This window comes from Nerophis ophidion, linkage group LG22, assembly GCF_033978795.1.
Source record: "Nerophis ophidion isolate RoL-2023_Sa linkage group LG22, RoL_Noph_v1.0, whole genome shotgun sequence".
In the NCBI taxonomy this organism is placed as follows: domain Eukaryota; kingdom Metazoa; phylum Chordata; class Actinopteri; order Syngnathiformes; family Syngnathidae; genus Nerophis; species Nerophis ophidion.
The window spans coordinates 5,444,607-5,469,058 of NC_084632.1; the positions used below are offsets into that span (position 1 = coordinate 5,444,607).

Sequence of the window (24,452 nt, forward strand, 5' to 3'; positions counted from 1 at the left end):
TAAAATTATGATTCTTTTCATAAAATTGCCAACATTTTCAACTTTTCTTGTAAAATTGCGTCGGTTATTGAATAAAAGTCAAACTTTTATCAAAATAATGCAAAAATGTTCAGTTTTTCTTGTGAAATTTTGACTTGTGTTGATTAAAATCACGACTTTTATTATAATACTGACAAAATTCCAAGTTTTTCTTGTGAAATTCCAACTAATTTTTCACAAGCTTTTTTATATTTGCAAAGTATGTATATATTATTAATGTTGTAAATACACATCTTTATATATCTAGAAAGGCTGGTCCTAAAGAGGGAGGCATTTTTCTCAGGTCTCAAGAAGGTAACAAATACAAGTGTGTGTGTGTGTGTGTGTGTGTGTTCTTGTATTTCTAGCCTTCTTGAGACACGAAGAAGGAAAAGTATCTTCCATATGAGGAGGTGTGAACATAAATGATGGTCCCAATAACATTGCATCTAATAGACAATGTCTCATTTGTGGTGATCTCTATCAAAATGAGGGTGGTCCCAAAAAATGGGATTTTTCACGTGGACTGTGTGTCGCTTTTAAAAGTGCTCCCCCTCTGGTCAACATATGAAATAACAAGTGTGTGTAAGAAATTAAAATGCGCCCCCTTTGGCCAAATTGTCATTCTAATATGACAACGCATTTGTCAACAATGCGTTTCTCGACAACATTATGTCAACAACACATTTATGTTGACAACTTGTCAATGTGGCACAGTGTCTTTATCCTGAGGTCTATGCTGATAACACGTTTGTCGACAACACTATTATGTCAACAACACATTTATGTTGACAACTTGTCCATGTGGCACAGTGTCTTTATCCTGAGGTCTATGCTGATAACACGTTTGTCGACAACACTATTATGTCAACAACACATTTATGTTGACAACTTGTCCATGTGGCACAGTGTCTTTATCCTGAGGTCTATGCTGAAAACACGTTGTCGACAACACTATTATGTCAACACATTTATGTTGACAAGTTGTCTACGTCGCACAGTGTCTTTATCCTGAGGTCTATGCTGATAACACGTTGTCGACAACACTATTAGGTTGGCAACAAATTTATGTTGATAACACGTTTCGGTTGACAACAGGTCTATGTCGCATAGTGTGTCTGTCCTGACAACGTCTGTGCTGACAACACGTTTGTCAACAATGTGTTTGTCGACAACACAATTATGTCGACAACACGTTCATGTCAACAACACGTTTATGTCGGTTATGTTGGAACATTTGTTCCGCCATGGAATCCACATACTGTGTATTTAAAAAGCCATACAAAAACAACATATCAGGAATAGACTCATGTATTCACTTGACAAAATGGGTATCTCACCACAACACTTTCACTTTCACTTTCAACACCGTCTCTGTTGGCAACAAATACTAGTTTGACCTCCTCTATTGAACACGGCCCTCAGGCAGTCTAAATAATGTCATTAGTTGCCTTAATAATTCAACATTAATTAACTTTAACACCTTCCGCCCGATTGGAGCTCAGATAGGCTCCAGCAAACCCTCGCAACCCCGAAAGGGACAAGCGGTAGAAAATGGATGTTGTAAGTGTGCAGGTTTGAGTGCGTTCCTAATCATGTGTCTCCTATGATTGATCAGATGATGTGGCCCCCTGCTGTCAGGGAGAGTGACACAAACAACCAGAGGAGACCACACAGCCATGTCTGCTGATCTCATCCAGTGTGAAGTCTTTGGTGAAAGGTGAGCACACGCACACGCACACACACGCACACACACACACACACACACACACACACACATTTGTGTAAAAACCCCGTTTTCATATGAGTTGGGAAATTGTGTTAGATGTAAATATAAACAGAATACAATGATTTGCAAATCATTTTCAACCTCATAATTAACTTAGAATTTCATGGCTGCAACACGTGCCAAAGTAGTTGGGAAAGGGCATGTTCACCACTGTGTTGCGTCACCTTTTCTGTTACCAACACTCAATAAACGTTTGGGAACTAATTGTTGAAGCTTTGAAAGTGGAATTCTTTCCCATTCTTGTTTTATGTAGAGCTTCAGTCCTTCAACAGTCCGGGGTCTCCGCTGTCGTATTTTACACTTCATAATGCGCCACACATTTTCCATGGGAGACAAGTCTGGATTGGAGGCGGGCCAGGAAAATACCCGCACTCTTTTTTTACGAAGCCACGCTGTTGTAACACTTGTCTTGTTGAAATAACCATGATAACGTTGCTTGGATGACAACATATGTTGTTCCAAAACCTGTATGTACCTTTCAGCATTAATGGTGCCTTCACAGATGTGTAAGTTACCCATGCTTTGGGCACTAATGCACCCTCATACCATCACAGATGCTGGCTTTTCAACTTTGCGCCTATAACAATCCGAATGGTTATTTTCCTCTTTGTTCTGGAGGACACCACGTCCTCTGTTTCCAAATATAATTTGAAATGTGGACTCGTCAGACCACAGAACACTTTTCCACTTTGCATCAGTCCATCTTAGGTGAGCTCGGGCCCAGCCAAGCCGGCGGCGTTTCTGGGTGTTGTTGATAAATGGGTTTGGCTTTGCATAGTAGAGTTTTAACTTGCACTTACAGATGTAACAAGTTACTGTAGTTACTGACAGTGGTTTTATGAAGTGTTCCTGAGCCCACGTGGTGATATCCTTTACACACTGATGTCAGTTTTTGATGCAGTAGCGCCTGAGAGATCAAAGGTCCGTAATATCATCGCTTATGTGCAGTGATTTCTCCAGATTCCCTGAACCTTTTGATGATTTTACGGACCGTAGATGATCAAATCCCTAAACACCTTGCAATAGCTCGTTGAGAAATGTTCTAAAACTGTTCGGCTATTTGCTTACAAAGTGGTGACCTTCGCCCCATCCTTGTTTGTGAATTACTTAGCATTTCATGGAAGCTGCTTTTATACCCAATCATGGCACCCACCTGTTCCCAATTAGCCTGCACACCTGTGGGATGTTCCAAATAAGTGTTAGATGAGCATTCCTCAACTTTATCAGTATTAAGCCCGGTACCAATCGAGCCGCGGTGTTTGGGGACCACTCCTTTAGGGCAGTGGTCCCCAACCTTTTTGTATCCGCTTAATAATTTGTACCGCGGCTCGGGGGTGGGGGTAGGGGTTGGTGGGGGGGTAATCCTTTTTTTTTTTTTTTTTTTTTTTTCTTTGTCATGAAAAAGGGACGTTTTTGTCATGAAAAACGGAGGTTTTTGTTGTTGGTGCACTAATTGTAAGTGTATATTGTGGTTTTTTTTAATGTTGATTTAATAAATTATTATTATTTTTTTTATAATAAAAATTAATAAAAAATTCTTCTGCGGCCCGGTGGTTGGGGACCACTGCTTTAGGGGGCCTGTTTTTTTGGTCCCCATACCATCAGAGGTCCCCTAAAGTTGACTGTGTAAACAGAGCCATGTCCCCACTAAGTCAGCATTGCCAGAACACACACACACAAACACCATGTCCCCACTAAGTCAGCATTGCCAGAACACACAAACACACACCATGTCCCCACTAAGTCAGCATTGCCAGAACACACAAACACACACCATGTACCCACTAAGTCAGCATTGCCAGAACACACACACACGCACACACACACACACACACACACACCATGTCCCCACTAAGTCAGCATTGCCAGAACACACACACACACACCATGTCCCCACTAAGTCAGCATTGCCAGAACACACAAACACACACCATGTCCCCACTAAGTCAGCATTGCCAGAACACACAAACACACACCATGTCCCCACTAAGTCAGCATTGCCAGAACACACAAACACACACCATGTCCCCACTAAGTCAGCATTGCCAAAACACACACCATGTCCCCACTAAGTCAGCATTGCCAAAACACACACCATGTCCCCACTAAGTCAGCATTGCCAGAACACACAAACACACACCATGTCCCCACTAAGTCAGCATTGCCAGAACACACACACACACACACACCATGTCCCCACTAAGTCAGCATTGCCAGAACACACAAACACACACCATGTCCCCACTAAGTCAGCATTGCCAGAACACACAAACACACACCATGTCCCCACTAAGTCAGCATTGCCAGAACAAACACACACACACCATGTCCCCACTAAGTCAGCATTGCCAGAACACACACACACACACACCATGTCCCCACTAAGTCAGCATTGCCAGAACACACAAACACACACCATGTTCCCACTAAGTCAGCATTGCCAGAACACACAAACACACACCATGTCCCCACTAAGTCAGCATTGCCAGAACACACAAACACACACCATGTCCCCACTAAGTCAGCATTGCCAGAACACACAAACACACACCATGTCCCTACTAAGTCAGCATTGCCAGAACACACAAACACACACCATGTCCCCACTAAGTCAGCATTGCCAGAACACACACACACACACCATGTCCCCACTAAGTCAGCATTGCCAGAACACACACACACACACCATGTCCCCACTAAGTCAGCATTGCCAGAACACACAAACACACACCATGTCCCCACTAAGTCAGCATTGCCAGAACACACAAACACACACCATGTCCCCACTAAGTCAGCATTGCCAGAACACACACACACACACACCATGTCCCCACTAAGTCAGCATTGCCAGAACACACAAACACACACCATGTCCCCACTAAGTCAGCATTGCCAGAACACACACACACACACCATGTCCCCACTAAGTCAGCATTGCCAGAACACACAAACACACACCATGTTCCCACTAAGTCAGCATTGCCAGAACACACAAACACACACCATGTCCCCACTAAGTCAGCATTGCCAGAACACACAAAAACACACCATGTCCCCACTAAGTCAGCATTGCCAGAACACACAAACACATACCATGTCCCACTAAGTCAGCATTGCCAGAACACACAAACACACACCATGTCCCCACTAAGTCAGCATTGCCAGAACACACAAACACACACCATGTCCCCACTAAGTCAGCATTGCCAGAACACACACACACACACACACACACACACCATGTCCCCACTAAGTCAGCATTGCCAGAACACACACACCATGTCCCCACAAAGTCAGCATTGCCAGAACACACACACACACACACACCATGTCCCCACTAAGTCAGCATTGCCAGAACACACAAACACACACCATGTCCCCACTAAGTCAGCATTGCCAGAACACACACACACACACACCATGTCCCCACTAAGTCAGCATTGCCAGAACACACAAACACACACCATGTCCCCACTAAGTCAGCATTGGCAGAACACACAAACACACACCATGTCCCCACTAAGTCAGCATTGCCAGAACACACACACACACACACCATGTCCCCACTAAGTCAGCATTGCCAGAACACACAAACACACACCATGTCCGCACTAAGTCAGCATTGCCAGAACACACAAACACACACCATGTCCCCACTAAGTCAGCATTGCCAGAACACACAAACACACACCATGTCCCCACTAAGTCAGCATTACCAGAACACACACACACACACCATGTCCCCACTAAGTCAGCATTGCCAGAACACACACACCATGTCCCCACAAAGTCAGCATTGCCAGAACACACACACAAACACACACCATGTCCCCACTAAGTCAGCATTGCCAGAACACACAAACACACACCATGTCCCCACTAAGTCAGCATTGCCAGAACACACAAACACACACCATGTCCCCACTAAGTCAGCATTGCCAGAACACACAAACACACACCATGTCCCCACTAAGTCAGCATTTCCAGAACACACACACACACACACACACACACTGACTTGAATCAGCCTTATTAAAGTTCAATATGTGTGCGATGTAAAAAAAACAATAAGGAATCTTGGAAACACTGAAGTTGACTTTGAGCGTCGCCTCTTTAGTTGCTGATAGAGGAAATGGAGTTGATGTACGTCCAGGCCGCTATAAAATGATAAATGGCGGGCCACGTCCCCAGATGGAATTGCTGCTCGCTCTCTGTGGAGAATCACAAAGAGCTTGTTCTGTACACCTCCATTTCTCTCTCTCGCCGTACCCCCGCACTTCTTTGCCACAATGTCACTTTCTCGGGGGACTACAACACTTCCTAGCAGGGGGGGGGGGCAACTTCTCCAAGTTGCATCCATCACGCTGACGAGTGGCGAGGGAAAGTGTTTATGACGAGGCATCCAGACGGGGTCTTCTCAGAGGAAGTAATAGAGGAAACAATCCTTTCCAGGGTCAAACTGTCACCACCTTATAGTGTTGTCAACATAGACAGGTTGTCAACATAAACCTGTTGTTGACATGAAAGTGTTTTCAACATAATAGTGTTGCAGACACACACGTGTTGTCGACATAATTGTATTGTCGACAAACGTATTTTTGACAAACGTGTTGTCAGCATAGACGTTGTCAGGGTAGAGACACTGTGCAACGTAGACACGATGTCAACATAAACACGTTGACATGTACGTGGTGTCACCATAATAGTGTTGTCGACATCATGTATATATTACATGTTATTATGAATGTTACTAGATACTACATACATGCTTACATTTTGTATATATTACATGTTATTATGAATGTTACTAGATACTACATACAGTATACACTTACATCATGTATATATTACATGTTATTATGAATGTTACTAGATATTACATATATACTTACATCATGTGTATATTACATGTTATTATGAATGTTACTAGATACTACATATATACTTACATCATGTACATATTACATGTTATTATGAATGTTACTACATTACATATAAACTTACATCCTGTATATATGACATATTATGAATGTTACTACATGACATATATACTTACATCATGTATATATTACATGTTATTATGAATGTTACTAGATACTACATATATACTTACATCATGTATATATTACATGTTATTATGAATGTTACTACATGACATATATACATACTTACATCATGTATAAATTACGTGTTATTATGAATGTTACTAGATACTACATATATACATACTTAATGTACATATCACATGTTATTATGAATGTTACTGGATATTACATATATACTTACATCATGTGTATATTACATGTTATTATGAATATTACTACATGACATATATACATACTTACATCATGTATAAATTACATGTTATTATGAATGCTACTAGATACTACATACATACTTACATCATGTATATATTACATGTTATTATGAATGTTACTACATTACATATAAACTTACATACTGTATACATGACATGTTATTATGAATATTACTACATGACATATATACATACTTACATCATGTATATATTACATGTTATTATGAATGTTACTAGATACTACATATATACATACTTAATGTATATATTACATGTTATTATGAATGTTACTAGATATTACATATATACTTACATCATGTGTATATTACATGTTATCATGAATGTTACTAGATACTACATATATACTTACATCCTGTATATATTACATTTTATTATGAATGTTACTACATGACATATATACTTACATCATGTGTATTTTACATGTTATTATGAGTATTACTACATGACATATATATACTTACATCATGTATATATTACATGTTATTATGAATGTTACTACATTACATATAAACTTACATACTGTATACATGACATGTTATTATGAATATTACTACATGACATATATACATACTTACATCATGTATATATTACATGTTATTATGAATGTTACTAGATACTACATATATACATACTTAATGTATATATTACATGTTATTATGAATGTTACTAGATATTACATATACACTTACATCATGTGTATATTACATGTTATTATGAATGTTACTACATGACATATATACTTACATCATGTATATATTACATGTTATTATGAATGTTACTACATGACATATATACTTACATCATGTACATATTAGATGTTATCATGAATGTTACTACATACATACTTAAAGCGTGTATATAAAACCTTGATGGAAGTGTTTTAGAGTGCTTTATAGGCGGATCAGAGCGAAAACCATCAACTCCATTGTTTGCTGACTTTTGCTAATGTTTATTTACCATTTAGAATGCATTAAAAAAAACATATGTGTTCTTGTCGGCCATAAAGATTGTGATGGATAGGCAAAATAAAGATAAAAGTGCAGTTCCACTTTAAATGAGTTCTGCTGTACTGGCTAAGGAACTATATTTAGTAAGAGTGGTAGTCCAACTGACTAAAATCTTCATAATAAATGTAACTAAATGTATTCATCATTGTTAGTAGAATATAATAATTTGAGGTACGGGCTTTCGGAGCAGCCTGCATGTTGTACTTGATACAAGTGTGCTCCATAAAGAGTTAATCCGCAGCATTTCCGTGGTAACATTTGGTTTGAAAAGGTCAGCAGTCTTGAGTGCTTCCTCATTTGCATGCAGGGACGTCTTCCTCGCCCTCGCCGGGTGGGTGGCTGTGTTTGCCTTTATGCCCCTCGCTCCGCACACAGCCGCTGCTCGCCCGAGCGCAACCTGCGGCCCACAATAGAGTTGTGTAATCGTCCAACTTTATCATCCTTATTGTCGCTACTGCCTGTCTGCCGGGCGAGTTACGAGGCGTGAGGAGACGTCTGCTGGTGGACGTCCTAAAAATACCTGCCAGGCTCTGCTCTCTTTTCTCAGCTTGCATAATTGAATATATAATCATTTATCCGGCTTGGACTCTTTTATTTTTTGGTCAATAGTTTTTGCTTTTCCAGAGGTGACCTACGTGCTAACGCCGCCATTAGCACGACTCTACAGGTGGCAGCTCCTTAGGCCGTGAATGTACCCGTGAACCAGGGGTGTCCAAAGTGCGGCCCGCAGGTCATTTTTTTAACGGCCCCACGGCACATTTTAAAAATACGATTGAAGAATTATTCAAACGTAAAAAGTGATATAAAAGAGCAAACGGGTGAAATGTAACAAGAAAATGTAGCAATGTTTACTCTAATAACACAAAGCTGCCATGCAGGCTGTTTCTTTCTTTAAAAAATAATAATGAATCAAAATCAATGTCATTATGAATTATTGACCTATTCAAGGCTCCAATTAAGTCACGTTAAATTTTCCACTTTGAGATATTCTTGGGGAAAAATGTTGCATATTTTGTGTTTGCCATATAAAAAACTGAGCTGTTTTTTTTTAACAAGGGCCTAAAATGAACAAACAAAAAACACAAACTACAATAAAATTTAGAAATGACGGATGGATCTGAAGTTGATCTCGAGATTATTGTGTTGAAAGAAAACAGTAAAAAAAATTATAATTCACTTTTTAACACTTTAATGAGTATCAATCAATCAATGTTTACTTATATAGCCCTAAATCACTAGTGTCTCAAAGGGCTGCACAAACCACTACGACATCCTCGGTAGGCCCACATAAGGGCAAGGAAAACTCACACCCAGTGGGACGTCGGTGACAATAATGACTATGAGAACCTTGGAGAGGAGGAAAGCAATGGATGTCGAGCGGGTCCAACATGATACTGTGAAAGTTCAATCCATAATGGATCCAACACAGTCGCGAGAGTCCAGTCCAAAGCGGATCCAACACAGCAGCGAGAGTCCCGTTCACAGCGGAGCCAGCAGGAAACCATCCCAAGCGGAGGCGGATCAGCAGCGCAGAGATGTCCCCAGCCGATACACAGGCAAGCAGTACATGGCCACCGGATCGGACCGGACCTCCTCCACAAGGGAGAGTGGGACATAGAAGAAAAAGAAAAGAAACGGCAGATCAACTGGTCTAAAAAGGGAGTCTATTTAAAGGCTAGAGTATACAAATGAGTTTTAAGGTGAGACTTAAATGTTTCTACTGAGGTGGCATCTCAAACTGTTACCGGGAGGGCATTCCAGATTACTGGAGCCCGAACGGAAAACGCTCTATAGCCCGCAGACTTTTTTTGGGCTTTGGGAATCACTAACAAGCCGGAGTCCTTTGAACGCAGATTTCTTGCCGGGACATATGGTACAATACAATCGGCAAGATAGGATGGAGCTAGATCGTGTAGTATTTTATACGTAAGTAGTAAAACCTTAAAGTCACATCTTAAGTGCACAGGAAGCCAGTGCAGGTGAGCCAGTACAGGCGTAATGTGATCAAACTTTCTTGTTCTTGTCAAAAGTCTAGCAGCCGCATTTTGTACCAACTGTAATCTTCTAATGCTAGACATGGGGAGACCCGAAAATAATACGTTACAGTAGTCGAGGCGAGACGTAACAAACGCATGGATAATGATCTCAGCGTCTTTAGTGGACAGAATGGAGCGAATTTTAGCGATATTACGGAGATGAAAGAAGGCCGTTTTAGTAACGCTTTTAATGTGTGCCTCAAAGGAGAGAGTTGGGTGGAAGATAATACCCAGATTCGTTACCGAGTCGCCTTGTTTAATTGTTTGGTTGTCAAATGTTAGAGTTGTATTATTAAATAGAGGTCGGTGTCTAGCAGGACCGATAATCAGCATTTCCGTTTTTTTGGCGTTGAGTTGCAAAAAGTTAGCGGACATCCATTGTTTAATTTCATTAAGACACGCCTCCAGCTGACTACAATCCGGCGTGTTGGTCAGCTTTAGGGGCATGTAGAGTTGGGTGTCATCAGCATAACAGTGAAAGCTAACACCGTATTTGCGTATGATGTCACCTAGCGGCAGCATGTAGATGCTGATGTAGGACCCTTTTGGATCACCAATCATTTTAGTGCGATTTGTTTTTAAGTGTCATTGCTCAAAAAATAATAATGAATTAAAATCAATGGTGTTATGAGTTGTTGACCTTTTTAATGCTCCAATTATTTTATAATCTCTAATATTCCACTTAAAAAAATATTGGGTGATAATATTGCATTTTTTGTGTTTTTTTCCATCAAAAAACAGGGTTTTCTTTGACAAAAAGAGCATATAACTTAAATCTTTAAAATCATTGTATTGACAGATGGACCCAATGTTGATCTGGAGATTTTAAACTTGAATAATAATAAAACAAAATAATACTAAATAATGACACATTTTTAAAGGCCTACTGAAAGCCACTACTAGCGACCACGCAGTCTGATAGTTTATATATCAATGATGAAATATTAACATTGCAACACATGCCAATACGGCCTTTTTAGTTTACTAAATTGCAATTTTAAATTTCCCGCGGAGTTTCTTGTTGAAAACGTCGCGGAATGATGACGCGTATGATGACGCGTGTTTGTGAAGTTATTGGTTGGAGGGGACATATTAGCCCAGCGCCACTTACGGCTAAAAGTCATCTTTTTCATCGCATAATTACACAGTATTTTGGACTTCTGTGTTGCTGAATCTTTTGCAATTTATTCAATTAATAATGGAGACGTCAAAGAAGAATGCTGTTGGTGGAAAGCGGTGGATTGCAGCTGCCTTTAGCACCGAGACACAGCCGGTGTTTATTTGTTGTGAAGCTTTAACACAGAGTGGTCAAGCGAACATGTTTCTCGACGTCAACCAGCAAGTTTTTGGATGGGAAAATTCTGATATTAAGTCGGCTCTTACCGGAGACATCAGTGGATTATGCGTCGTCCTGCAGTAGCTGTCAAAAAAGGCAGCTGTTAGCTTGGCTCCTCGGCTTCTCTCTGAAACACTGCATGTTCACCACAGCCATCTGACTTTGAGGTATGACTTTACAATCTCACTAAAACACTAGTAAAACAATAAGCAGATAAGGGATCTTCCAGAATTATCCTAGTAAATGTGTCTGATTTAAACTGAAACGCTCACACTGCCGCCGCCTGGAGCCGTCGCTTTTTATTTTATTAATTTATCTATTTTTTTTCTAGTCCTTCATTATCAATATCCTCATCCACGAATCTTTCATCCTCGCTTCAAATGAATGGGGAAATTGTCGCTTTCTCGGTCTGAATCGCTCTCGCTGCGGGTGGCCATGATTGTAAACAATGTTCCGATGTGAGGAGCTCCACAACCCGTGACGTCACGCGCACATCGTCTGCTACTTCCGGTACAGACAAGGCTTTTTTATTAGCGACTAAAAATGTTCTCTACTAAATGCTTTCAGCAAAAATATGGCAATATTGCGAAATGATCAAGTATGACGTAGAATGGACCTGCTATCCCCGTTTAAATAAGAACATCTCATTTCAGTAGGCCTTTAATATTTTTTTGACCAAAACACTTTGGGGTCCCATCCATATGTATATATATATATATATTAATATATATAAATGGGTATTTCTGTCTGTCATTCCGTCGTACATTTTTTTTCCTTTTACGGAAGGTTTTTTTGTAGAGAATAAATGATGAAAAAAACACTTAGTTGAATGGTTTAAAAGAGGAGAAAACAGGAAAAAAAAGAAAATTAAATTCTGAAACATAGTTTATCTTCAATTTCGACTCTTTAAAATTCAAAATTCAACCCCCAAATAAATGAAGGGAAAAACTAGCTAATTCGAATCTCTTTGAATTTTTTTAAAAAATAATTCATGGAACATCATTAGTAATTTTTCCTGATTAAAATTAATTTTAGAATTTTGATGACATGTTTTAAATAGGTTAAAATCCAATCTGCACTTTGTTAGAATATATAACAAATTGGACCAAGCTATATTTCTAACAAAGACAAATCGTTATTTCTTTTAGATTTTCCAGAACAAAAATTTTAAAAGAAATTCAAAATACTCGGAAATAAGATTTAAATTTGATTCTAAAGATTTTTTTAGATTTCCCAGAATAACTTTTTGGAATTTTAATCATAATAAGTTTGAATAAATATTTCACAAATAAACACAAGCTAAAATGAAAAATTAAATCAAAATGGCGGTTTAGCTCGGTTGGTAGAGTGGCCGTGCCAGCAACTTGAGGGTTGCAGGTTCGATTCCCGCTTCTGCCAACCTAGTCACTGCCGTTGTGTCCTTGGGCAAGACACTTTACCCACCTGCTCCCAGTGCCACCCACACTGGTTTAAATGTAACTTAGATATTGGGTTTCACTATGTAAAGCGCTTTGAGTCACTTGAGAAAAAGCGCTATATAAATCTAATTCACTAATTCTTTACAATAAAAATAAAAATACTTGAACATTGATTTAAATTGTCAGGAAAGAAGAGGAAGGAATTTAAAAGGTAAAAAGGTATATGTGTTTAAAAATCCTAAAATCATTTTTAAGGTTGTATTTTTTCTCTAAAATTGTCTTTCTGAAAGTTAGAAGAAGCAAAGTAAAAAATGAATTAATTTATTCAAACAAGTGAAGACCAAGTCTTTAAAATATTTTCTTGGATTTTTAAATTCTATTTGAATTTTGTCTCTTTTAGAATTAAAAATGTCGAGCAAAGCGAGACCAGCTTGCTAGTAAATAAATACAATTTAAAAAATAGAGGCAGCTCACTGGTAAGTGCTGCTATTTGAGCTATTTTTAGAACAGGCCAGCGGGCGACTCATCTGGTCCTTACGGGCACCGCGTTGGTGACCCCTGGTTTAAATTAATCCCCCAATTTGTGATCTTCTATAACAGGTAGGTGAGTCCCGATGCACATTTTTCACTTCCATTGCGATACCAGAATGGGCTCCTTTGATATCGGCTGATACTGGTTTTAATCTGATAGTATACCAGCACAAATGGCAAAATGAATATTTTAGTACCGTATTTTTCGGACTATTTCAGTGCACCTTATGACCAGGGGTTGTATTCCAGTTTCAAGTAAGGGTTAGGATATATTCAATTTAATTCAGATGGGGGGCGACCCCGAAAGGGAATAAGCGGTAGGAAATGGATGGATGGATGAAAAAATGTTTTTTCCAATGAGAAGAATGTTAAAAAGTAACTTTTGGAGAATGCGGGCATTGATCCCGCTACCTCTCGCATGCGAAGCAAGCGCTCTACCATTTGAGCTAATTCCCCAGATTTTATACCAGGCTGTAACTCTTTCTGTGACATCAACAACACCCATGGTCAATGTGTTCTACACACATGGGTTCCCAAAAAGCCGGCACATATTTTCCAGAATTGACCTCACCCACAGGAAGTTTTGTCCATGGATGTTGTCATTCATACACCTCATTGTATTCTCGGGACATTTAATTGATGAAAACTGGACTGTTCACTTATGGGTTAAGTTCAAACTAGGGTTGTGGTTCCAATTTGAGACTTTGGTTCATTGAAACTATTTCCTACTATATTTTTTTGAAAAATCATTTGGAGAATGCAGGTGTCGATCCCGCTACCTCTCACATGCTAAGCGAGCGCTCTACCATTTGAGCTAATTCCCATATTATTTCTGCGACATCAACAACACCCATAGTCAACGTGTTGTACTCACATGGGTTACGATCAAGTTAGGGTTGGGGTTTCGATTAGAATTTTGATTTGGTTTATTAAAACCATTCCAGACTATAATTTATTGCAAAGACTACTGCGTCAGGAACAATACCAGCAGAGAATGAAAGCATTGAGATCGCTACCTCACACATGCAGAGAAAATTATCTAGCATTTGAGCAAATTTGTATTTTAAATTTGGGTTTGAATTTTCTGAATTAATGTCAGATTAAGATTGTTTTCAAGAGGAACATGGTAAAAACATGACATTTGGAGAATGCAGGTATTGATCTCACTACCTCTCACATGCTAAGCAAGCTTATGTGAGCAAATTCCCCTGTTTACCTACGATATTGTTACATTTTCTGTGACATCAACAACACCCATAGTCAATGTGTTCCACACACATGGTTACGATCAAGTTAGAGTTGAGACTTAGGTATAGATAAAACTAATTCAGACTATTATGTTTTTCAAAAATTATAGCGTCATGAACAATAGCAACAGAGAATATGAAATTGATGTCGATTAGGGTTTCTGATTCGGGTTCAATATGAGGTTGGGGTTTACTAAAACTATTTGAGTCAATGCTTTTTAAGGAGACTATGGTCAAGAATATTCAAATCAGAGAATGCGTGCATCAATCCACCAACTACTTACATGTAAAGCAAGCACTCTACCACTTGAGCTAAACCCCCCATTGAAACTAAAAGCTGCCGCATATTTTCCAGAATTGACCTCACCTACAGCCCGTTACGCTTTCTGTAACGTCAACAACACCCAGAGTCAATGTGTTCTACACACATGGGTTACAACGTTTTGGATGTGTTGGTGCTTTCAAAAGCCGCTACCTCTCATATGCAAAGCAAACAATCTAGTATTAGAGACAACTTATATCTGGGTTTCAAGTTTCAGTAAGGATTTACTAAAGCAACTAAACAATGATTTGTTTTCCAAAAAAGCCCACAATCAAGAATATAACACTTGGAGAATATGGGTATCGATCCCACTACCTCTCACATGCGAAGCGAGCGCTCTAGCATTTGAGCTAATTACCCCGTTTAGGGAAATATTTCGATTAGGTAGATACTTGAACATCCTCGCCAGGCACACGTCGTTCCTTCTTCTCCCAAGAGTCCGTCATATGTCCAGCAACAACCGTTCCGTCAAGACAGGCAGGTTCCCCCGAACTTGAATCATTTGTGGCAGCTTTAAGACCATAACACTTGGAAAATGCAGGCATCGATCCCGCTACCTCTCACATGCTAAACGAGCGCTCTACCATTTGAGCGAATTCCTCTGTAAAATGAAGTTGTTACGTTTTCTGTGACATCAACAACACCCATAGTCAATGTGTTCTACTCACATGGGTTATGATCAAGGTAGGTTTGAGACTTTGGTTTATTAAAACTAATTCATACTATTATTTTTTTGGAAATGATAGCGTCATGAACAATACCAACAGAGAATATGAACATTGAAATCGATAAGGTTTTTTTTAATTAGGGTTCAATATGAGGTTGGGGTTTACTACAACTATTTCAGACAATGATTTTTTTCAAGAAGAATACAGTTGAGGAACATAATATTGGAGAATGCGGGCGTCGATCCCGCTACCTCTCACATGCTAAGCGAGCACTCTACCATTTGAGCCACCTCCCCTGTATAATGGTATTGTTACGTTTTCTGTGACATCAACAACACCCACAGTCAATGTGTTCTACTCACATGGGTTATGATCAAGTTAGGTTCGGGACTTTGGTTTATTAAAACTAATTCATACTATTATTTTTTTCCAAAATAATAGCGTCATGAACAATACCAACAGAGATTATGAACATTGATATCGATTAGGGTTTTCATGAGGGTTCAATATGAGGTTGGGGTTAACTACAACTATTTCAGACAATGATTTTTTTCAAGAAGAATACGGTTAAGAAAATATTATTGGAGAATGCGGGCATCGAACACGCTACCTCTCACATGCTAAGCGAGCGCTCTACCATTTGAGCCACCTCCCCTGTATAATGGTATTGTTCCGTTTTCTGTGACATCAACAACACCCACAGTCAATGTGTTCTACTCACATGGGTTATGATCAAGTTAGGTTTGAGACTTTGGTTTTTAAAACTATTTCATACTATTATTTTTTTCAAAAATAATAGCGTCATGAACGATACCAACAGAGAATATGAACATTGATGTCGATTAGGGTTTTTAATTAGAGTTCAATATGAGGTTGGGGTTTACTACAACTATTTCAGACAATGATTTTTTTCAAGAAGAATACGGTTAAGAACATAATAATGGAGAATGCGGGCATTGATCCCGCTACCTCTCACATGCTAAGCGAGCGCTCTACCATTTGAGCTAATTCCCCTGTATAATTAAACTGTTACGTTTTCTATGACATCAACAACACCCACAGTCAATGTGTTCTACTCACATGGGTTATGATCAAGTTAGGTTTGGGGTTTTGATTTCGAGTCTTTGGTTTATCAAAACTATTTTAGACTAATATTCATCATTCCGGCAACTACTTGCATGTGAAGCAAGCACTCTAACACTTGAGCTAAATCCTCCATTGAAGCTAAAAGCCAACGCGTATTTTCCAATATTGACCTCACCCACAGGAAGTTTTGTCTATGGATGTTGTCATTCATACACCTCATTGTATTCTCGGGACATTCAATTGATGAAAACTGGACTGTTCACTTATGGGTTAAGATCTGACTAGGGTTGTGGTTTCAAATTGAGACTTTGGTTTATTAAAACTATTCCAGACTATAATTTATTGCAAAAATGACTGCGTCAGGAACAATACCAACAGAGAATGAAAGCATTGATGTCGCTACCTCACACATGCAGAGCAAACGATGTAGCATTTCAGGATTTTTTTTACTTCAATAAGAACAGAGTTAAATAAATTCCTTGTGGAGAATGCGGGTATCGATCCCGCTACCTCTCGCTTGCGAAGCAAGCGGTCTACCATTTGAGCTAATTCCCCTGTCTTTAACAAGCCGCCCGTTACGCTTTCTGTAACATCAACAACACCCAGAGTCAATGTGTTCTACACACATGGGTTACAACGTTTTGGATGTGTTGGTGCTTTCAAAAGCCGCTACCTCTCACATGCAAAGCAAACAATCTAGTATTAGAGACAACTTGTATTTGGGTTTCAAGTTTCAGTAAGGATTTATTTAATCAACTAAACAATGATTTCTTTTCCAAAAAGGACACAATCAAGAATATAACATTTGGAGAATATGGGTATCGATCCCACTACCTCTCACATGCGAAGCGAGCACTCTACCATTTGAGCTAATTCCCCCGTTTAGGAATAGATTCCGATTAGGTAGATACTTGAACATCCTCGCCAGGCACACGTCGTTCCTTCTTCTCCCAAGAGTCCGTCATATGTCCAGCAACAACCGTTCCATCAAAACAGGCAGGTTCCTCCCAACCTGAATCATTTGTGGCAGCTTTAGGGTACTTTGTACTTTGCCAGCATCTTCCAATTTGTCAACAAAATTGAACAACATTTACTCCAATCAGGAGATATTCTCTGGCCATGATTCCGAATAAGTAGATACTGTATCTTCAAGGTCCTGGACTGGAAGGGTGACTTGCATACGTCGTTCCTTCTTCTCCCAAGAGTCCGTCATGTGTCCAGCAACAACCGTTCCGTCAAGACAGGCAGGTTCCCCCCAACCTGAGATCTTGTCAATTTCGTTGAGAAGCCTTGTCAATCAATCAATGTTTAGATTTTACAGAGCAGTGCAAACAGTGGCAACACGAGAGTTAAGATAAGACAAAACATGCTTGAAGATATCGACCTCACCTACTGGAAGAGTTGTCTATGGATGTTGTCATTCACCCTGGTCATGGTATTCTCAGGACATTCAACTGATCACAACAGGACTGCTCAGTTTGTTCCATCTTTACCTTAGATTGGTCAGATCACTTCGACGCACAGCAAGGGCTCTGGAACCACTTCTCTCGAGAGGGATTGGACCCTCTTCCACTCTGGCGTTGCCGGCAGTGAGAGGCGACGGGCTGGGGTGGCAATTCTTGTTTCCCCCCGGCTCAAAGCCTGTACGTTGGAGTTCAACCCGGTGGACGAAAGGGTAGCCTCCCTCCGCCTTCGGGTGGGAGGACGGGTCTTGACTGTTGTTTGTGCTTATGCACTAAACAGCAGTTCAGAGTACCCACCCTTTTTGGGAACACTCGAGGGAGTACTGGAAAGTGCTCCCCCGGGTGATTCCCTTGTCCTACTGGGAGACTTCAACGCTCACGTTGGCAACGACAGTGAAACCTGGAGAGGCGTGATTGGGAAGAATGGCCGCCCGGATCTGAACCCGAGTGGTGTTTTGTTATTGGACTTTTGTGCTCGTCACAGTTTGTCGATAACAAACACCATGTTCAAACATAAGGGTGTCCATATGTGCACTTGGCACCAGGACACCCTAGGCCGCAGTTCCATGATCGACTTTGTAGTTGTGTCATCGGATTTGCGGCCTCATGTTTTGGACACTCGGGTGAAGAGAGGGGCGGAGCTTTCTACCGATCACCACCTGGTGGTGAGTTGGCTGCGATGGTGGGGGAGGATGCCGGACAGACCTGGGAGGCCCAAACGCATTGTGAGGGTCTGCTGGGAACGTCTGGCAGAGTCTCCTGTCAGACAAAGTTTCAATTCCCACCTCCGGAAGAACTTTGAACATGTCACGAGGGAGGTGCTGGACATTGAGTCCGAGTGGACCATGTTCCGCACCTCTATTGTCGAGGCGGCAGATCGGAGCTGTGGCCGCAAGGTAGTTGGTGCCTGTCGGGGCGGCAATCCTAAAACCCCTTGGTGGACACCAGCGGTGAGGGATGCCGTCAAGCTGAAGAAGGAGTCCTATCGGGTCCTTTTGGCTCATAGGACTCCGGAGGCAGTGGACAGGTACCGACAGGCCAAGCGGTGTGCAGCTTCAGCGGTCGCGGAGGCAAAAACTCGGACATGGGAAGAGTTCGGGGAAGCCATGGAAAACGACTTCCGGACGGCTTCGACGCGATTCTGGACCACCGTCCGCCGCCTCAGGAAGGGGAAGCAGTGCACTATCAACACCGTGTATGGTGCGGATGGTGTTCTGCTGACCTCGACTGCGGATGTTGTGGATAGGTGGAAGGAATACTTCGAAGACCTCCTCAATCCCACCAACACGTCTTCCTATGAGGAAGCAGTGCCTGGGGAATCAGTGGTGGACTCTCCTATTTCTGGGGCTGAGGTCGCTGAGGTAGTTAAAAAGCTCCTCGGTGGCAAGGCCCCAGGGGTGGATGAGATCCGCCCGGAGTTCCTTAAGGCTCTGGATGCTGTGGGGCTGTCTTGGTTGACAAGACTTTGCAGCATCGCGTGGACATCGGGGGCGGTACCTCCGGATTGGCAGACCGGGGTGGTGGTTCCTCTCTTTAAGAAGGGGGACCGGAGGGTGTGTTCCAACTATCGTGGGATCACACTCCTCAGCCTTCCCGGTAAGGTTTATTCAGGTGTACTGGAGAGGAGGCTACGTCGGATAGTCGAACCTCGGATTCAGGAGGAACAGTGTGGTTTTCGTCCTGGTTGTGGAACTGTGGACCAGCTCTATACTCTCGGCAGGGTTCTTGAGGGTGCATGGGAGTTTGCCCAACCAGTCTATATGTGCTTTGTGGACTTGGAGAAGGCATTCGACCGTGTCCCTCGGGAAGTCCTGTGGGGAGTGCTCAGAGAGTATGGGGTATCGGACTGTCTTATTGTGGCGGTCCGTTCCCTGTACGATCAGTGCCAGAGCTTGGTCCGCATTGCCGGCAGTAAGTCGAACACATTTCCAGTGAGGGTTGGACTCCGCCAAGGCTGTCCTTTGTCACCGATTCTGTTCATAACTTTTATGGACAGAATTTCTAGGCGCAGTCAAGGCGTTGAGGGGTTCCGGTTTGGTAGCCGCAGGATTAGGTCTCTGCTTTTTGCAGATGATGTGGTCCTGATGGCTTCATCTGACCGGGATCTTCAGCTCTCGCTGGATCGGTTCGCAGCCGAGTGTGAAGCGACCGGAATGAGAATCAGCACCTCCAAGTCCGAGTCCATGGTTCTCGCCCGGAAAAGGGTGGAGTGCCATCTCCGGGTTGGGGAGGAGACCCTGCCCCAAGTGGAGGAGTTCAAGTACCTAGGAGTCTTGTTCACGAGTGAGGGAAGAGTGGATCGTGAGATCGACAGGCGGATCGGTGCGGCGTCTTCAGTAATGCGGACGTTGTACCGATCCGTTGTGGTGAAGAAGGAGCTGAGCCGGAAGGCAAAGCTCTCAATTTACCGGTCGATCTACGTTCCCATCCTCACCTATGGTCATGAGCTTTGGGTCATGACCGAAAGGATAAGATCACGGGTACAAGCGGCCCAAATGAGTTTGGGTCTCTCCCTTAGAGATAGGGTGAGAAGCTCTGCCATCCGGGAGGGACTCAAAGTAAAGCCGCTGCTCCTTCACATCGAGAGGAGCCAGATGAGGTGGTTCGGGCATCTGGTCAGGATGCCACCCGAACGCCTCCCTAGGGAGGTGTTTAGGGCACGTCCAACCGGTAGGAGGCCACGGGGAAGACCCAGGACACGTTGGGAAGACTATGTCTCCCGGCTGGCCTGGGAACGCCTCGGGATCCCCCGGGAAGAGCTAGACGAAGTGGCTGGGGAGAGGGAAGTCTGGGTTTCCCTGCTTAGGCTGCTGCCCCCGCGACCCGACCTCGGATAAGCGGAAGATGATGGATGGATGGATGGATGGTCAGATCTAGTTAGATTAGATCTGACCAATCTAAGGCTCAATACAAAAAACCCCAGTGGTGTGCCGGAGAATAGGGATAATGTGTTCATATTTGTGGACCATCATTAGGATCCTGGCAGCACTGTTTTGGATGTGTTGGTGCTTTCAAAAGATGCTACCTCTCACAGCCAATTTCTATTGGGGTTTCAAGTTAGGGTTAGGATTTACTAAATCCATTTCAGACTATGATTTTTTTTCAAGAAGAATACAATCAAGACCATAACTCTTGGAGAATGCGGGCATCGATCCCGCTACCTCTCACATGCTAAGCGAGCGCTCTACCAATCGAGCTAATTCTCCTGTAAAATGAGCTTGTTACGTTTTCTGTGACATCAACAACACCCATAGTCAATGTGTTCTACTCACATGGGTTATGATCAAGTTAGGTTTGAGACTTTTGTTTATTAAAACTAATTCATACTATTGTTTTTTTCAAAAATAATAGCGTCATGAACAATACCAACAGAGAATATGAACATTGATATCGATTAGGGTTTTTAATTAGGGTTCAATATGAGGTTGGGGTTTACTACAACTATTTCAGACGATGATTTTTTTCAAAAAGAATACGGTTAAGAACATATTATTGGAGAATGCGGGCATCGATCCCGCTACCTCTCACATGCTAAGCGAGCGATCTACCATTTGAGTTAATTCCCCTGTAAAATAAACTTGTTAAGTTTTCAGTGACATCAACAACACCCATAGTCAATGTGTTCTACTCACATGGGTTATGATCAAGTTAGGTTTGGGACTTTGTTTTATTAAAACTAAAACAGGGAATATGAACATCGATATCGATTAGGGTTTTTATGAGGGTTCAATATGAGGTTGGGGTTTACTACAACTATTTCAGACAAAGATTTTTTTCAAGAAGAATACGGTAAGAACATAATATTGGAGAATGCGGGCGTTGATCCCGCTACCTCTCACATGCTAAGCGAGCGCTCTACCATTTGAGCTAATTCCCCTGTAAATTAAAATTGTTACGTTTTCTGTGACATCAACAACACCCATAGTCAATGTGTTCTACTCACATGGGCTATGCTCAAGTTAGGTTCGGGACTTTGGTTTATAAAAACTAATTCATACTATTGTTTTTTTCAAAAATAATAGCGTCATGAACAATACCAACAGAGAATATGAACATTGATATCGATTAGGGTTTTTAATTAGGGTTCAATATGAGGTTGGGGTTTACTACAACTATTTCAGACAATGATTTTCTTCAGGAGGAATACGGTTAAGAACATAATATTGGAGAATGCGGGCATTGGTCCCGCTACCTCTCACATGCTAAGCGAGCGCTCTACCATTTGAGCTAATTCCCCTGTATAATGAAATTGTTACGTTTTCTGTGACATCAACAACACCCATAGTCAATGTGTTCTACTCACATGGGTTATGATCAAGTTAGGTTTGATACTTTGGTTTATTAAAACTAATTCATACTATTATTTTTTTCAAAAATGATAGCGTCATGAACAATACCAACAGAAAATATCGATTAGGGTTTTTAATTAGGGTTCAATATGAGGTTGGGGTTTACTACAACTGTTTCAGACAATGATTTTTTTCGAGAAGAATACGGTTAAGAACATAATATTGGAGAATGCGGGCATCGATCGCGCTACCTCTCACATGCTAAGCGAGCACTCTACCATTTGAGCTAATTTCCCTGTTTAGTTAGTAGGCCGTTAATCTTTCTATGACATCAACAACACCCACAGTCAAAGTGTTCTACTCACATGGGTTACGATCATGTTAGGGTTGGGGTTTTGATTCAAGTCTTTGGTTTATTAAAACTATTTTAGACCAATATTCATCATTCCGGCAACTACTTGGATGTAAAGCAAGCACTCTAACACTTGAGCTAAATCCTCCATTGAAGCTAAAAGCCAACGCCTATTTTCCAATATTGACCTCACCCACAGGAAGTTTTGTCTATGGATGTTGTCATTCAACCACTTGCATGTCAATCAAGCACTCTACCACTTGAGCCAAACCCCCCATTTAAATAAAAGCTGCTGCATATTTTCCAGAATTGACCTCACCTACAGCCCGTTACGCTTTCTGTAACATCAACAACACCCAGAGTCAATGTGTTCTACACGCATGGGTTACGATGTTTTGGATGTGTTGGTCCTTTCAAAAGCCGCTACCTCTCACATGCAAAGCAAACAATCTAGTATTAGAGACAACTTATATCTGGGTTTCAAGTTTCAGTAAGGATTTACTAAATCAACTAAACAATGATTAATTTTCCAAAAAGGACACAATCAAGAATATAACATTTGGAGAATATGGGTATCGATCCCACTACCTCTCACATGCGAAGCGAGCGCTCTACCATTTGAGCTAATTCCCGCGTCTAGGGAAAGAATCCGATTAGGTAGATATGCAACAGTCACTGTTCTGCGTTGTGTCTTTTTTTCTTCGTGATGAACCACAGGATTCGAGTTGAGGAGGATTTATTCACCAGCTTTTTCATAGGGACAAAAAGAAAAGGGCGTCACATACAGTCCACAGTATCTCTCTCCACAGCTGCAGGAGTCAGTGCTCACTGAAGCTCAAACTTATGCTTACAAAAGGAAACAACAACAATAATGATAATAAAAATAATGAAAAGGCAAACAAAGCACAAAATAGTCCAAAAACCAATTAATTGAAATAAAAAACAGTAGATAAAGTATATACATCAGCAGACAGCAAAAATATACATTAGGGAAAAAAAAGGTCCTTATTATGTGTAGCAAATCACCTCTTTTTTTCCCCACTCACATCAACTCATTTTATATATTTTTTTACTTACAATAAACAATGCCAAAACTTATTAACAGACATACCTTTTTCATAGGGACAAAAAGAAAAGGGCGTCACATACAGTCCGCAGTATCTCTCTCCACTACAGAATAAAGAAAAAGGAAAAAAACACACACATTAATGGCACAGCAGCACACAAGATGTCCACACAGACGCAGCAGAGTACCCCCGACCCGTGCACAAACTCACGAGGCCAGGAAACCCCGCAGCAACTGCTGCTAGCATTAAGCTAATCCACACATCATTTAGCAAATAAGTCCGTTTTTTACAACACTTTAATAAAATGAAAATTCGGGAATTCAACCCGGATGCTTAACAGCATGCCACAAAACAGTGTTCACTTTGAAAATACTTTAAAAGTGACAGGCAAAAAGTTTATAAAGAAATAAAAAGGAGAGAGACATAAGCATGACTTACCAGCTGCAGGAGTCAGTGCTCACTGAAGCTGGTCACACAGGTGCAAC

The 24,452-nt window shown here is 41.2% G+C and overlaps 1 long non-coding RNA gene across 1 annotated transcript in view; it reads left to right on the forward strand.

Annotated features, from left to right (window-relative positions):
* LOC133540928 (uncharacterized) overlaps positions 1 to 24,452 on the forward strand; it is a 143,453-nt gene that overhangs the window by 20,457 nt on the left and 98,544 nt on the right. The window contains exon 2 of the long non-coding RNA XR_009803764.1: positions 1,637 to 1,738. This is a non-coding gene — a long non-coding RNA (uncharacterized LOC133540928). The remainder of the gene's footprint in view (positions 1 to 1,636; positions 1,739 to 24,452) is intronic.